Source organism: Thunnus thynnus, chromosome 6 (assembly GCF_963924715.1).
Source record: "Thunnus thynnus chromosome 6, fThuThy2.1, whole genome shotgun sequence".
NCBI classification, from domain to species: domain Eukaryota; kingdom Metazoa; phylum Chordata; class Actinopteri; order Scombriformes; family Scombridae; genus Thunnus; species Thunnus thynnus.
In genome coordinates, this window is record NC_089522.1 from 9,361,048 (window position 1) to 9,375,019 (window position 13,972).

Consider the following 13,972-nt stretch of genomic DNA (forward strand, 5'->3'; position numbering starts at 1 on the left):
ATTTTTTTTATGTGCAACAGCTACATAAAGGCAATTTGAGATTTTTCTCAGTGGCAGCCCTGCCAACGCAGAGAGGTCATGTTAACCATTGTGACTGTACTGGTCAGTCCTCCTAATGATATACAACAGGCAACAAGCAAAAGTTGACAGACCGTTATTCCTTTAATCGCTCTCGGAGGAGTAGGTGTATTTCAAATCCTTATGGTTCTCAAGAAGAATGGCTGAACTGAAAATTAAAAGCCTCGGGCCCCATAACCCATTTTGCTCCAATGAAAGTAGAGCAAAATCCCGGGGCTACGAATGAGTGTATGCACAAACTGACACAGTTCTGGTCGTGATGTTCTGCTCAGTTTAGGTGCACAATTCCTCCGACAGAAAAACGAAGCAGTATAGCAATTTTCAAACTTAAAACATGACTGAATCATCCATACAACACATGCATTAACAACATAGTTGACACATATCTGCTTTATATACTTTGAATTTATGTGGTGCCATGAAAATCCTTTTATCAGGAGAAGTGTAGGGTTGGCTTTAGGAAGAATTTTTTTTTTTTTTTTTTACAGGACACATTGGAGCTGAATGCACGACACAAAAACCTTTCCACATCAGCGGATTTGGAGCCAGGGGCAATAAGTGTATGGTGAAACCCTTGCATTTCCTGGACAACAGTCACACTACCTAAAAACTTAAGAAAAACAACTTACTGTCAATGACGCAATGTACAGATACCTAGCTTCAGTTACTGAGAGTACGCCAATCAACACAATGTTAAACCCTCTGTTTCTCTCTATGTGGATTTTTAATAGGCTCAAGGTGAGACGTATTGGTGACTAACTCCCCCACAGAAGTCAAAGTAATTGTGTGAATACAAATGGTTGTCTGTAGTTATGTTAGCCATGTGATACACTGATGACCTATCTTGGGTGTACCCCATTTACTGTTTAATATGAGCTGGGATAGGCTCCAGCCCCTTGCGACCCTGAACAGGTCAGAAAATGGATTAATCAAGGTTTTATGTAGTTAAGTCTGTGGCCTGAAATGAGTGGATTCCAGTACTGCTGCCCTTTATCTCATGATGCTATGCTTGAAGTAGAACATCACTGTTGTATTTGTTGTAGTTTGGTTAAAGCTTCATCATAAAAAAGGTACAAATACTACTCTTAGATGCAATAACTCACCAATCTAAAATGGCACAGGAGCCAAAAGACTTTTTAATACATTTCCCATTACTGATTTCTGTTTTGCCTTCCTCGTATCTTGCTCTTATTAAATGTACCAACGCTGTACTTTGTTGTATGTATACCATGCAAACTACCATTTTTCAATGCAGATCTATGTTCAATTGTTTTTTAAACCCTGCCTGAAACTAGGGCAGGGTATTGAACATCTATTTAGATGCAAACTGAGTGTTTTTTTAAACCCGATGCAGCATGTTGCATTGTTTGCTGATGCACACTAACATATGATTAATTGAAACCGCTGCTTGTTGTGCACTCTATAGTTCTCTTGCTCAATACGTGGAGTATTTGCAGACATTCCAGTATTGTGATGGAGACCTTTCTGACAGCTGGCAAACACAGGAACTGAAATAGATCTGGCTTTTTAAAGGCAATATCAGAAAAGAGAAAAAACAAGGACCAGGACATTTCAAATCCTGCTCATCGACTCAGGATGTTCCTTCTTAATTGATTAAGACACAATTTTGTGTTTATTATGCAAAGCTTTAATCTCCAAATCTTTTCAACATCGTGACTTTGTTAGATAAACTATTTTATTTCAGCAAAGTTCTTCTGTGACTGTGAGTGTTCAAAAACACATTTTGTAGAAGACATCTTCATATTCAGAAAAATACAGTATTGAGAAACACTATTATGTTCAACACACAGCCGTTCCTCTAACATCTGCACTATGACTTCAAACAGATTTGGGATTACTTGCAAACATTACTGAAGCTAGATGTGGAATTTGGGTGAACTGCCCCTTTAATTGGGCAGGATTTTCTATGTGTGCTCCCTCAGTGTGGCTGCCTGCTGTGGGTAATGTCTGATGACAGAGGTCATAACATCAATGGGACGGACAGTAGAGTTTAATTGATTGATTAGTGAAACATTCCATGATGCTGTGTGCACTTACTAGACAGGCTGCTTTGTTGGTAGAAATAGACATTGGCTATTGTAGAATAGGTGACTCCCATCAGGCAAAACAAGCTAAATGAAAACATATCTGACAATATACTATAAAATGGTCTGTATTACAATCCTCTGATCATCACAACACAAAAACTAAACAGAAAAAAAAATACTCTGAGCACAAATCCCAAGTCAGACAGATTCCACAGGTTAGCACTGACGTTGGCTCGTTTTCTCCAAATGCTACTGCATGAAAACAATTAAGAAATCCATGTTGAAAAGACAGAAAAAAAAACAGTCACATACATTAACAAAGGTATGTTTTGTGCTTGGGACAGCTGCACAACCAGCTTTTCATGCAGGAAAATGAATGAGTTAGATTAAAAAAGGAAAGAAAAAAAAGGAAAGAAGGTCAGGCTAGCCCAAAGCAAAAAGCATGACTTTATTTAAAACATAAAATACACTCCTTTGATTGCATTAATAATCATACCCCTCCCCCCGTGCTTTCTCCCCAAGCTTCCAAGAGAGGAACAAGTGTGTGTGAAGAGTCACATGACAGCTAGCCCACTCTTTTGCTCAAGTGACTATGGCCTTTCTTGCTTTAAAGAGGAAGAAAACTCACTAATACTGGCTGTCTTTCCCTGTCATCTCGGGATTCAGGTTTGGTAACATTTTCCCCGGTGCAGTCAAATGTAAGGGCTAGAATGTAAATAGACAGATAGACGGTCTCTATTCAAAGCAGAGCAAGCGTTGAGGTACACATGCAAAGTACTGCCAGGGCTTGTGATGGGCTTTCGGCAGGGTTACGCAGTGTCAGAGCGGTGAAAGGCTTGTGTGTGGGTCACTAAACGGCCTTGTTGCCACTTACTTTTACTATTCAAAACAGTGGCCGAGACCTTTTGGCTAGTGGTGACAAGCTATGTATGCAGAACAGCACCTACAGTGAAACTACACACAAATCTACACTGAGCAGTGGGAAAACTTGAAGTAGATTTTCCTTTGTGATGTTGACCTTAGAGACAGCTTAGAGGAAAAAATCAAAACAAAACACACAAGCAGGCAAACATGCTCAGTGAAGCGGAGGAGATTCAGGAACACAAATGTTTACTGTGTTACTGTACAAATCAGTGTGTGACCAGGTTCAAGTGGGGCTAAAGTCAAATGATCAGAATACACATTTGGCAGGTCTTGTTGCTGCAAGATGGTTCCCAACTGCTGTAACTTAGGTCCATATCAATCTTTGTTTGATATTTACGACGCCATCCCGATTGTTTCAATGAGGAAGCAAAAGGGAAAGCATTTCGTTTCATGTCAGGGGAGAGGACAAATAATATCTCCTCATACAGCAGACACACGACACAGTGGACGCATTCATGTGAGACAGCTGTCACAGGCTAACCTGTGGTAGTCACTGTTAGCAGAGACATCGGTCTCCAATGAGTTGCGTGCATTGACAAACCAGAAAATTACATTACAGAATTTCCAAATAAAATTCATTTTCAGTTTCACCTGTCTTGTCCATATACGCATGCTCGTTCTCCCTCACTTTCTGTTTCTATCTCCCCTTTTGGGGAACCTCTTAAATGATCAGTATCACTGGATTAATACCCATTTGTTATATTTTGAGTGATGGGTACATCACATTACAAAAAATTAGGGTACTAGATGTCAACCTGCACTGAGAATCCCATTAATGCAAAAGTTGACCTTCTCCCTACCAGGCCTGGTAGGAAGTACCAGGCCTGGTAGGTAGAAGGGTTGTGAAGGTGGTTTGCGTTGATCCATTTGGATAGACGGGTTTGACCCGTGTCACTGTGTCGATCTGAATTGGAATATAAGAGAGAACCTAAACTTACATGATACTTGAGGGAGCATGGTACTGACGAACTAACCGTGTGTAATATGCTACCTAGTGTCCTTAACTTCTCCTCTGATAAGCCCTCTCTTCTGGTGTAGAGGTGAAGAAAATTATAGTCTGCGTTTGGCCGTTACAGCCTTGACATGGAATGAGTAGATGGACACAAGTAATGTGGTTGGCCACATGTGGCCGGTGCTGAAAACAAATGTATTGAAGTTGATTTTTTTGTGTTCAAATAAACGTAGAGTGTAAGCCAGCTCAGGGTAGTGGCAGTGTTGGTGGGGTTTGCCCAATAGTAGGCTAGCATCCACAGTAAGGCCGGCAGTTTATATTACATTAAAATCGCTCTGTTCTCACAGGCAGAAATGCAGGTTTGCGATTCCCAGAGAAGCAAAACCTTGTTTTGGCCTTTGGTTACCAAAGTTAAAACTTTTCAAAGTTGATGCAGGTTTCCAATTAACCTGCTGATTTTTATTTTATTTTAAAAACGGACCATTAGATGGACCAATTGTGGCATAAGATGGATCAATTGCAGGTGACAGAAGAAACCAATCCTCTGAATCAACGGCCAGAATGTTGAAAATGCCACGATAGTAGCAGTTTCTTTCACTACGCCCAACTACATCACAGCAAGTCAAGGTTTACTGATATATACCAATATAGAGAGACAAAGTCATGACGTCACGTCCGTTTAGCCTCCGTTCCACTAGCTTCTGTAACTCAATGCAATCTCTCATTTACCGTTTCTTGAATCTGTCTGAACAAATGAAGCATGTTCCTGAAGATTTACTTTCATATTCGGAGACCTCTCGGACTCCACTACAGTAGCTACTATCAGAAATGTATCCCTTTTTTATTTAACAAAGTTAAACAATGTTGTCATTGTGCGCACAGAAAAAACTACAGTCCCCATTTAAAGAACTACAAGCGCAGAAGCGCAGGTACTTGTGTCACTGTAACTTGGTTTTGACCGTATCAATAAAACTTCCCAACACTTTCTTCTAAAGTCATTTTTCAACTTTCTAGTTGTAATCTGTGCTGTGTAAAGACTTGTACAGTGTTCGCTCCTCTCTGTCCTGCTCTTATTATGGACATGTCTGAACTAGCTGCGACCCCTCCACTCGCTCATGGACATGTCTCCTTGGTCAAGCCCTGATTTTTAGCCTACAAACGTCTAGGACTTATGGGAGACCATGTTTGTTAAAGGCCGTTAAAAACTTAAATATTGAATAAACAATGATAGATTGTATTGGTCCTTATCTAAACATATGAAGGAGGCTAGATTTTTAGTGATTAGCATAGCTACAAATGTCAGTGGGGTTTTCCTACTTCTGGAGCACAGTCCGAAGTTCTGGTTTGACTTCGGCTCTCTATATGGTCTGAAATACATTCCTCATGCAGTACAACAAATGACATCACGTTTATACGTCTGCCAAATAGATGTTTGTTCCTCTCGTTCACTCGCTGATTCTCTTGTCTTTATGTCACCCTTTTTAGACACGAAAGTGATTTTTGATGTTAAAATTAAAAAAAAAATCCACTGCTAACACAAATATTGATATCACTGTCACTCAGTACTTGCTTCCAATGTGACAAATCAGCAATGCAAAGTACAGAAAATTTCAAACATATTAGTTCCTGGACCATTTGAAAATACTACTTCTGGAGTAGGGACCTTTTGTAAGAACGGTGGCCCAGTTCCCAGAAAAACAAATTTGGACATTAGTTACTCCAGTTGACATGCAGGTAAAGTCCCGGAGTTTCTAAAAATGTTCCAATGATAATGGAAAATTTCCTGTGGGTGGAAATGGCTAGAAATTCCAGTATTATTAGATATTGCTTTCAAATGCCATCAAAGCTTGTGTTGTCTTTGTTTTGAATTCCACCATTGGGATTATTTCCAGCATCATACCGTCACTGCGACTCACAAAGTTGGTGTAGAAGGACAGACCTCTGGTTGTTGTGAGTGTACTGGCATTTGTACCCAGTGCAATATTCGACAGCCTTTGAGAATATGCCAAATTAGATTTTGAAAATAGTATACTGGAGCCCTAAGCCTTCAAGTGGCACTTAGGGTTAAAAATAACAAGTAGACCTGCACTGGTGATAACTGTGTCTGTATGTGTGTGCATATAAAGGAGATGTGTGTTGTGCATGGTGTGTGTGTGTCTAACTAATACAGCTTGACTGATCATCTGTACCACCGGACACAGGTCAAACACAGCTGCCTGCTGATCATTCAACCAACTCCTCAGAAAACATACAGCTTAAGAGCCGACAGAAAGCTAAAATTAAGATTCAATCTTTGGCCCCACATTTGCCTATGGATGTGCAACACACCCTGATGAAACTGTTTCAGTTGTGTTTTAGGAAGCTTGGTGAATGACAAGGAAAAAGGATTTAGACAGCTCAACCACATACACCAGATCTAATGGTAAAGTGATGGAAGCAATAATGCAGACGCCACCACTAATGGTCCATTTAAATGGAGATACAAGAATAAGCTAGTTGATGAAGACAATGTTGTTGATGAAGAGAGCTACGCCTTCAAGAGCACAGAACAATGGATAAGCCATGGGCCATGTATTACCAAACAAGATGCCCTGGATGTTTTTTCCAACTCTTGAACTGAAATGATGAAATCAGGAACCAGGTAAATAGATGTTTGACAGAAAACTGAGTGTTGATGCACTTGACCTACAGTGGGATGGCATGCCACCAGTGGCCTGCAACGTTTAAGTGGCCTAAAACATATTATCCACTAAACCTCTCAAAAGTGCCAGTGTCCTTTTTGTTTTAAAATGTTTAAGATGATTATAATGGCCTCTGACCTCCAGCATCCTTTGTATAGACCACTGCACTCCATTATTTCAGCAGAGACAGGTATAAACCTGTTAGATGTCGTTACTACAGCGATAATGAAAAAACAAGCAGTAAAACAACAAAGAGTCACTTTATGGGAGCATATTGGCCACACACTGTATATGATGGTACGTGTAAGAGTAGAGTTGTAAGATAACTCCACATAAAAATTCAGGGTTGAATATGTACTGCAGCTGTGGGGTCACAGTTTGGTGTGCTAGAAAAATAAAGAAAGCAAAATGGGAAAAAAAAGATTTTATGTATTTGTTGAGACCAACAGTGACTTATGGGACATAATGCTTGTAAAAATTGAGGACGATGCACATTTTGTGGTTAATCATTAGCTGCAAAAAGGCAATATGTTAGTATTGCTCTCTATTATATGTGCATATGAAAAACATTACAATGCACCAGGCACTTCATCACTATTACGCTCAAATCTTATGTTATCTGCCACTCAGTATGGTAGCATTTCTGCAGTCATACCTGTTTATGCCTTGTTGTGTTAATAGACACATTTGGGTGAGTGTTGCAGTATTTCCATCTGTATAGATTTGGGTTGAACGATGTTGATACAATTTTAGTCTAATCCAATACTTTATGTCCAGTGTTGCTAATAGTACTTGGTGATACAGACAATATAACTGCTGATTGTGGTAGAAACGTGTACTGGATGAGAAAATTATAAAGTCTGACATACTGTCTATTAATGCACCAATCACATGGCAGTCTTTAGGAATGGATAGCCCACTTCCCTAAATAGGCACGGCGGGGTTGGTTGAGTTAGCTTAACACTGTATGATGTTATTTTGGTATCAAAAGTCGGATAGAAAGAGAGGAGCACTTATTCGGAGGAAAGGTGTCAGCATCTTAACGACAGCTCCACAGTCACAAAGATGAAACAATATGTCAGTGGTGTGACGATACTTTGACTACTTACAGGCCATTTAGCCTCAAAGCCGACGAGACCTTCCCAAACAGCACGTGTACTTAAAGTCATACACAAAATAGGCTAACGATGTATATTGTTAACTCTGGCAGTAAAGACAGGAAATACCATAAAATATGTTTATCACCTGAAACATCACTGTCCAAAAATGTAAATGAAAACTCTTGAAAGTCTTAATACCAGCAATTAGACCTACCCGCTGGAAGAAACAGCAAGGCAGTTAGAAACAAACTGTAACCCTACTAAATACATTTTCTCACGCTGTGGGATTTATAAATTCAAATTGACAAGACTGAAGATTTTTATTTTTGTATATATGTATTTATTATAACTTTTATCTACCTTTAGATTGAATAATTTGCATAAAGTGTCTTCCTTTAGACAAGCTCCGATTTGGTGCCAACAGCCGCCACCTCTTTGGTTGCAACAGTCAGTTGTTTGGGTAATGTAAACTCAGCGCAGTCCTGTTTATTTGAGTCTTGTGAACACCTTTACCGACATACTGTATCAATTAAAAAATGTGGACATAGAAATGTGCTGTTCTGAGGGACGGGTTGGGGGTTCTGAGCAAACCTGATGACAGGGCATCTTCATGAACCTCTGCCGCTCTGAGATGGGTAGAGATATATCTAGGTGGCCATTACTAAACTTACCTTACTATGGGTTTAGTATATAGTGCACTCTATTCAATAGTTGGGTGCACATGTAGTGTAACACCTGTATTTATATGTGTATGCTTTTTATGTCTATAAATGTCTCTGAAGTAGCGTAGAGCTGGCTACTCAACGGGAACCTTGGTGCACTGTACCAAGTGCCTGTAGATATTTTGTTCAGGTGCTTGTTCACAGGGCCTCTCAGCACTTTTCTGCCTGTTAAAGAAGCCTAGTGGACATACAGTTACAAGCAGGATCATATCAGAGGTGAAGAAAAATCAGCACTATCACTGACCAAAGCCATATAATCCCAGAGAGTGAAATCCACAGACTAAGAATTTAATCCCATTTATATCCTGCACTTGCAGATTAAAAGAGAGAAAAAAAAAAATACACATCAGCGGGATGAAAATCCTCATGTGAAAACAAAAGGACCCCCCCTCCCAGCGCAAAAGGCTAATGATTCAGGTTTTAAACATGCACTCATTATCTTGTGGTGACACTCATTCTCATCCTGACAAGCTCTACTGTGTACACACCCATGGATAAAAGTCCTTCAGAAACACACACACAGACACTTATTATCAAGGAGGCTCGTCATACCACTAAAATCATTGCATAGGCATCAACACAATTTCTCAGAAATGCCTGCAGATTATGCCATCTCTGTCCACCAGGGCCACTGGACAGAGTGTCAAATACATCCTGGGTGTCAGTATTATGGTGGGGGTCACCTCCAGGTCACACAAGCCGGTTAACATTAAATTGAATTTGTGATTTAGTTCATTTACAAAGGAATGATGTGATAAATCACAGCAAAATCTTAAATTCCAGAGACACATCACCAAAACATGTGATTGTAGCAGGGACTACTAGGATAGGAAAAAAATAAATAAAATATAATCTAAAAACATGTATCAGGACAGGGAGTTTGGGTCAATGCTTGATCATTAAATGTAAATGTAATTAGGCGATTGTAGTGTTCCAATCTGATAAGCTACATAGCTAAAATAACATAAAATATATACACTTTTTTTTTACTAGAGTTTAGATGAACTCTGGCAAAAAGAAATTTGGCTGATTTATAAGGCACATAAAAGCACACAGAACTAGTAAAGTTTTAAAATACATTGGTGTGAATGTCACATTTATTCAAATTAATTGTTATGATAAAAGAAAACACAAAAGAAAAGAATCACTGCATTTAAACTGAGATCTAGACTTAATCTAGATTTATTTTAAAAAATGATGTAACTTTTTTTATCTATTCACTTACATTTAACTATGAGTCAGAATTTTTTAAAAAAAACCCTCCCATTTCCCTGAGGTGTGGTTACAGATGTTTCAAATCAAACATTAATTCTAATAACTGAAATACGTAAATCAAATTATTATTTCATAAATCGTATAAACAGTTGTCATATTTATTATGTTCCTTGGCATTCAGGTTCACAGTCAAGATGTACAACACCCCTTCCCCACCATGTTGTCCTACATCTGAGGTGCTCATACTGGATTCATCAGGAATCCCATCTGCTTTAAAACGCTTTTAATACAAATACATCATGTACAGTTTTGCGATAGGGGAAATAAAAGAAATCTAGCCTGCCAAGCCTGAACCCATCCGATGCTCGGCAGATGTCTCTCTCAGTCTGAGAAAAAGCGGTGATGAAAAAAGCTTTGAACGCCATCTTGTTCATTGCAGCTGCTTGGGCCCTGAATACAGGAACCCATTCATTCGAGGAGGCGGAGGGAGGGGGCACACTGGCAAAATGAATTCAGCTTTGTAAGCCACTAAATACAAATAGCTCTTTTAAGAAACATCGAAAACTTCCTGAAACGACTATAAATCGGTGATTTTCGGTAATGAATCCTTTAGATGCCATATCTCAACACTGCGAGTCAGTAACTTGGTCAAAGCGGCAGGCGACATATATCTTGCCTCGGTGCTGGAGGAGGCGCTCAGCTCGGCTTCCTGCGACAGCACGTCTGACTCGTTGCTAAACCATCTTTCGAAATATTTACCACTAAATAGAAATCCCCGGACTCGTCTCTCCTACTTTTAACACCTTCGATTGGTGAGCTGCCGAGGATTTGATGCTTTCATCGTGGATCAAGGGTGCCCGATGCTTGTAATACTATGGAGCAGCGCGGCCCGGTGGGGGCATGGTTACTGAAGCTGCTAACAACTTGCCCTGCAACAGACCCGTGATCGAGATAACCAGATTGTCAAAAATCCAATTAGACAATCTCGTTTTCACATCATTAAAAGAAGAGGTTCAAATTAAGGCCAACGAGTGTGTTTGCAATCTGACGCTGGCTTAACACTCATGAAACTAAAATGGCTATTGCCACACTCCCTTATTGTCATTTTCTCCTTGCGATCTTACAGCTATGTTACCACTCTGCAATAGATGCACATTTTCTATTATTTCGATTTCCTGTGCTTTCAAGGGAATAATCACACTAACCAATTAGTCATTTCTATATAAGCACCATCAGTGGCTGACTGACTGCAGACTAAACGTGGGAATGTTAACATATACCTGTGACATACAGGAGCCATAAATTCATTATGGTTTAGTTTCGATTCACTGAATTTAAACGCAGTTGGATCAACTAGCTCCTTTAAAAACACAGAGCCTGTCAGATAAGTGTCCACAGCTGCGAAATTCGGCATTACGCAAATAATCGTAGCGAGGCGAACATTAATGCTTCAATGCACTAGTTTTTACATATAAGCGGCATCCAATAACACCACCGTTCATCTTGAGCGAGGATACTAACACATTAAGATCAGCCACACCAGGCTGCAGACGCAGGCTGCGGCCACTGCTGGCTAACTTGTGCGGACTGGCTACGGAGCAGTGGGGGTGGTGGTGACTCTGTTGGTGAAGTAGCCATTTTTAGACTCCCTTCGTTGTCAAATTGCATGATGCTACAAAATTTTTCAACATGAGTGGAAGTCAAGCTAAACTCGTTTGAGTTATGCAAGTGTAAGAAGTTGCAGCTATGTAATCATTATCTTAAAACAACAGCTCGGTCAAGGGTTGGTCAATTTAAGTTCAGAGTAGCAAAATGTGCGACCAATTAGCTTACCAGGTATAATCACTAGCTATCTATAGAGCAAAGATGTGGAAAAAATGTGGGCCGACATAGAGATTCAGGATAACTGGGATCATTTTAATGTGTTGATTGAACTCTCACGTTGAAATATTGCTCAGGTAAATGTGCTACTAAATCAAAGCTGATTCAGTTTAACCAAGACAGCTTATTTCTTGAGAGAGAGGGAGAAAGATACCCGGACGTTGAGAGAGGGGTGCTGGCTAACCTACCGAGCTGTCACACAACTAATTAACATTAGCTCTGGCCTTTAACTGCCCGCTTGCCGGATAAAACCATTAAATGTGAAAGCAGTTAAAATTTCTTCTGATTCATTGACACTTAAGTTTGTCTAACAGTGACCCCCACCCACTCTCTTGGCAGCAAAGACTAGCTAGCAGCAGGCTAACGAGAGCTAACGGAGGAGCCACTCAACCCAGTTTAACCCCTTTCGTTCATCTTCCAGAGCCGCCGCACAGACACTCAACGCCGATGCATTTCCTGAAGCACAATTTCAAATATCATTACATATAACTTACCCGCTTTCAGTCGAGGGTGTCCGTTGTTTATATCACATTGACTGGAAACAGCAGAAAAAGCTCGTCTCTCCTCTCTCTCCGCCCAGGCGCTCAGATTTAGCTAGTTTAGCTACCGAGGAGCGGCACTCCCCGAACCCAGTTTTTGACCCGCCGAGGGGGGAGACACACCGGCTCAGAGACGCAGAGACAAGGCGGTGTTTCACCCAGATAGACGTGTCAACAGAGTCCCGTGTGAGCGTTCGTCCAATTCAACGCAAATTCCAGCTCAAAGCAAAAAAAATCCCTTCTTGTCTTTCCCACCGTCGTCGTCCCTCTTTTTTTTTCTCTTCCTTCACGCCAGGATCTCAGTCGCTTCTTCCTCCGGCCATCAAACAGCAGAGATGGGCGCGGTAACCCTGCACTCAGGTCTGGGAAACCCCACGTTACGGCAGCGTCACAACGCACGGCTGTAGGGTCGGCGACCACTCCGACACATCAGGAAACACTGCCATCTTTGGTAACACCAACACACACACCTAGATAACATTTACCTGCCAAAAAACCACCACTTTTAAAATTTATACAACTTTTTTCATTTTAAAGAGTTAAAAGCAAACGTGCCCTGAGAAACGAGCGTGAAGCGGGTTACAACAACAACAGCCTTCCTGCTTACCAGCTGCTGTTTGTGCCAGTGGTTCTTTTACTGTGGCCCACAGCTCCATGGGTCCTTCAGGGTACTTTAATTTTGATTGATAACGAATTATAATAAATATAATAAATATTTTACATATTTAGGGATGATTATTTTCGTATTTATTCAATATTATCTCACCATACACTGTGTATGCTTTGATAACCTGCAGTCCCAAATAAAAGCCCCTGTATGAGTCCCTAGGATCTTGTTAAATTTGATATTTGTCCAAAAGTGTCTTTCTGTATGTCTGTAATATTACCATGTTTGAGTTCTTAAAATAATATTATTATATGACATTGCGTGTCAGTGCAACAACTGCTACTCCAAGTCAATAACACTGTCTCATTTGCAAACCAAAACAGACTGCACTGCTAATTTAACTACAGAAGTGCATGGTCATCCCTGCCAGCAAGCCAAACCCAAAACACAACCTAACCACGTTCACATTTAATATAATCTAAATTTGGTCTAAAGTTTATCAGAAATAAGTTATTGCCTTAAAATAATTTAAACATAAACATATAAAGCTAAAGTTTTGTAGTAGTTTGTTGATTTGTGTCTGTATGTGAATATTTTTTTTATTATCTGTCAATAATACCTTGACAGTCATTAGTCACTGCCCCTGTCACCAGAAATTTGGTCAATTAACGCAGGCTATGGACGTTTTTTGTCTTTGCCATATTTTGTGATTTATGAACTGATGCCCTTGTGCTTCACTTCAAGCTATGAAATCAGCAGGGATTTACTTCCTGCACCGAGTGTTTGCCGGTGAACCGTCACTGCACCACAGAGATGACTTGATCATTATCACCAGTAGTCTAGGTAGAGCGCTCAGAGGAGGGGTTAATGCTCAGCGGGTTAAGGCGTTACTTGGAGACATGGAACACTTTGTCGTCCTCCGGGACAACAAAGTGTGTATGGGCTCGGTCCTATGGGGGAAGACAACAGCATCACCAGCTTTGGTTTGGACGGAGGACCCTCCTGAGAGAGAGCGCTGTTCTGTCTACTGTAGCCCAGCATTTTGGGCATGTTCTGTTTGTGCCAGATCTGTTTTGCTATTGTCTCTTTACATTCACAGCTATTATTGTGGCTTAATGTAAATAAAATGTGAAATGAGTAACAGCCAGCATGCATCATACTGAATGTATATTTTTACATCCAGACATAATCATTTGTGTGAACGTTTGCGTATCACGACAATGAT

General features: G+C 40.3%; 1 protein-coding gene across 1 annotated transcript in view; it reads right to left on the reverse strand.

Annotated features, from left to right (window-relative positions):
* LOC137184175 (guanine nucleotide-binding protein G(I)/G(S)/G(T) subunit beta-1) overlaps positions 1-12,503 on the reverse strand; it is a 39,754-nt gene extending 27,251 nt beyond the window's left edge. Inside the window, exon 1 of the mRNA XM_067591603.1 lies at positions 12,096-12,503. The gene's annotated coding sequence lies outside the window, so the exon portion shown is untranslated. The remainder of the gene's footprint in view (positions 1-12,095) is intronic.
* Positions 12,504-13,972: the final 1,469 nt, after the last annotated feature.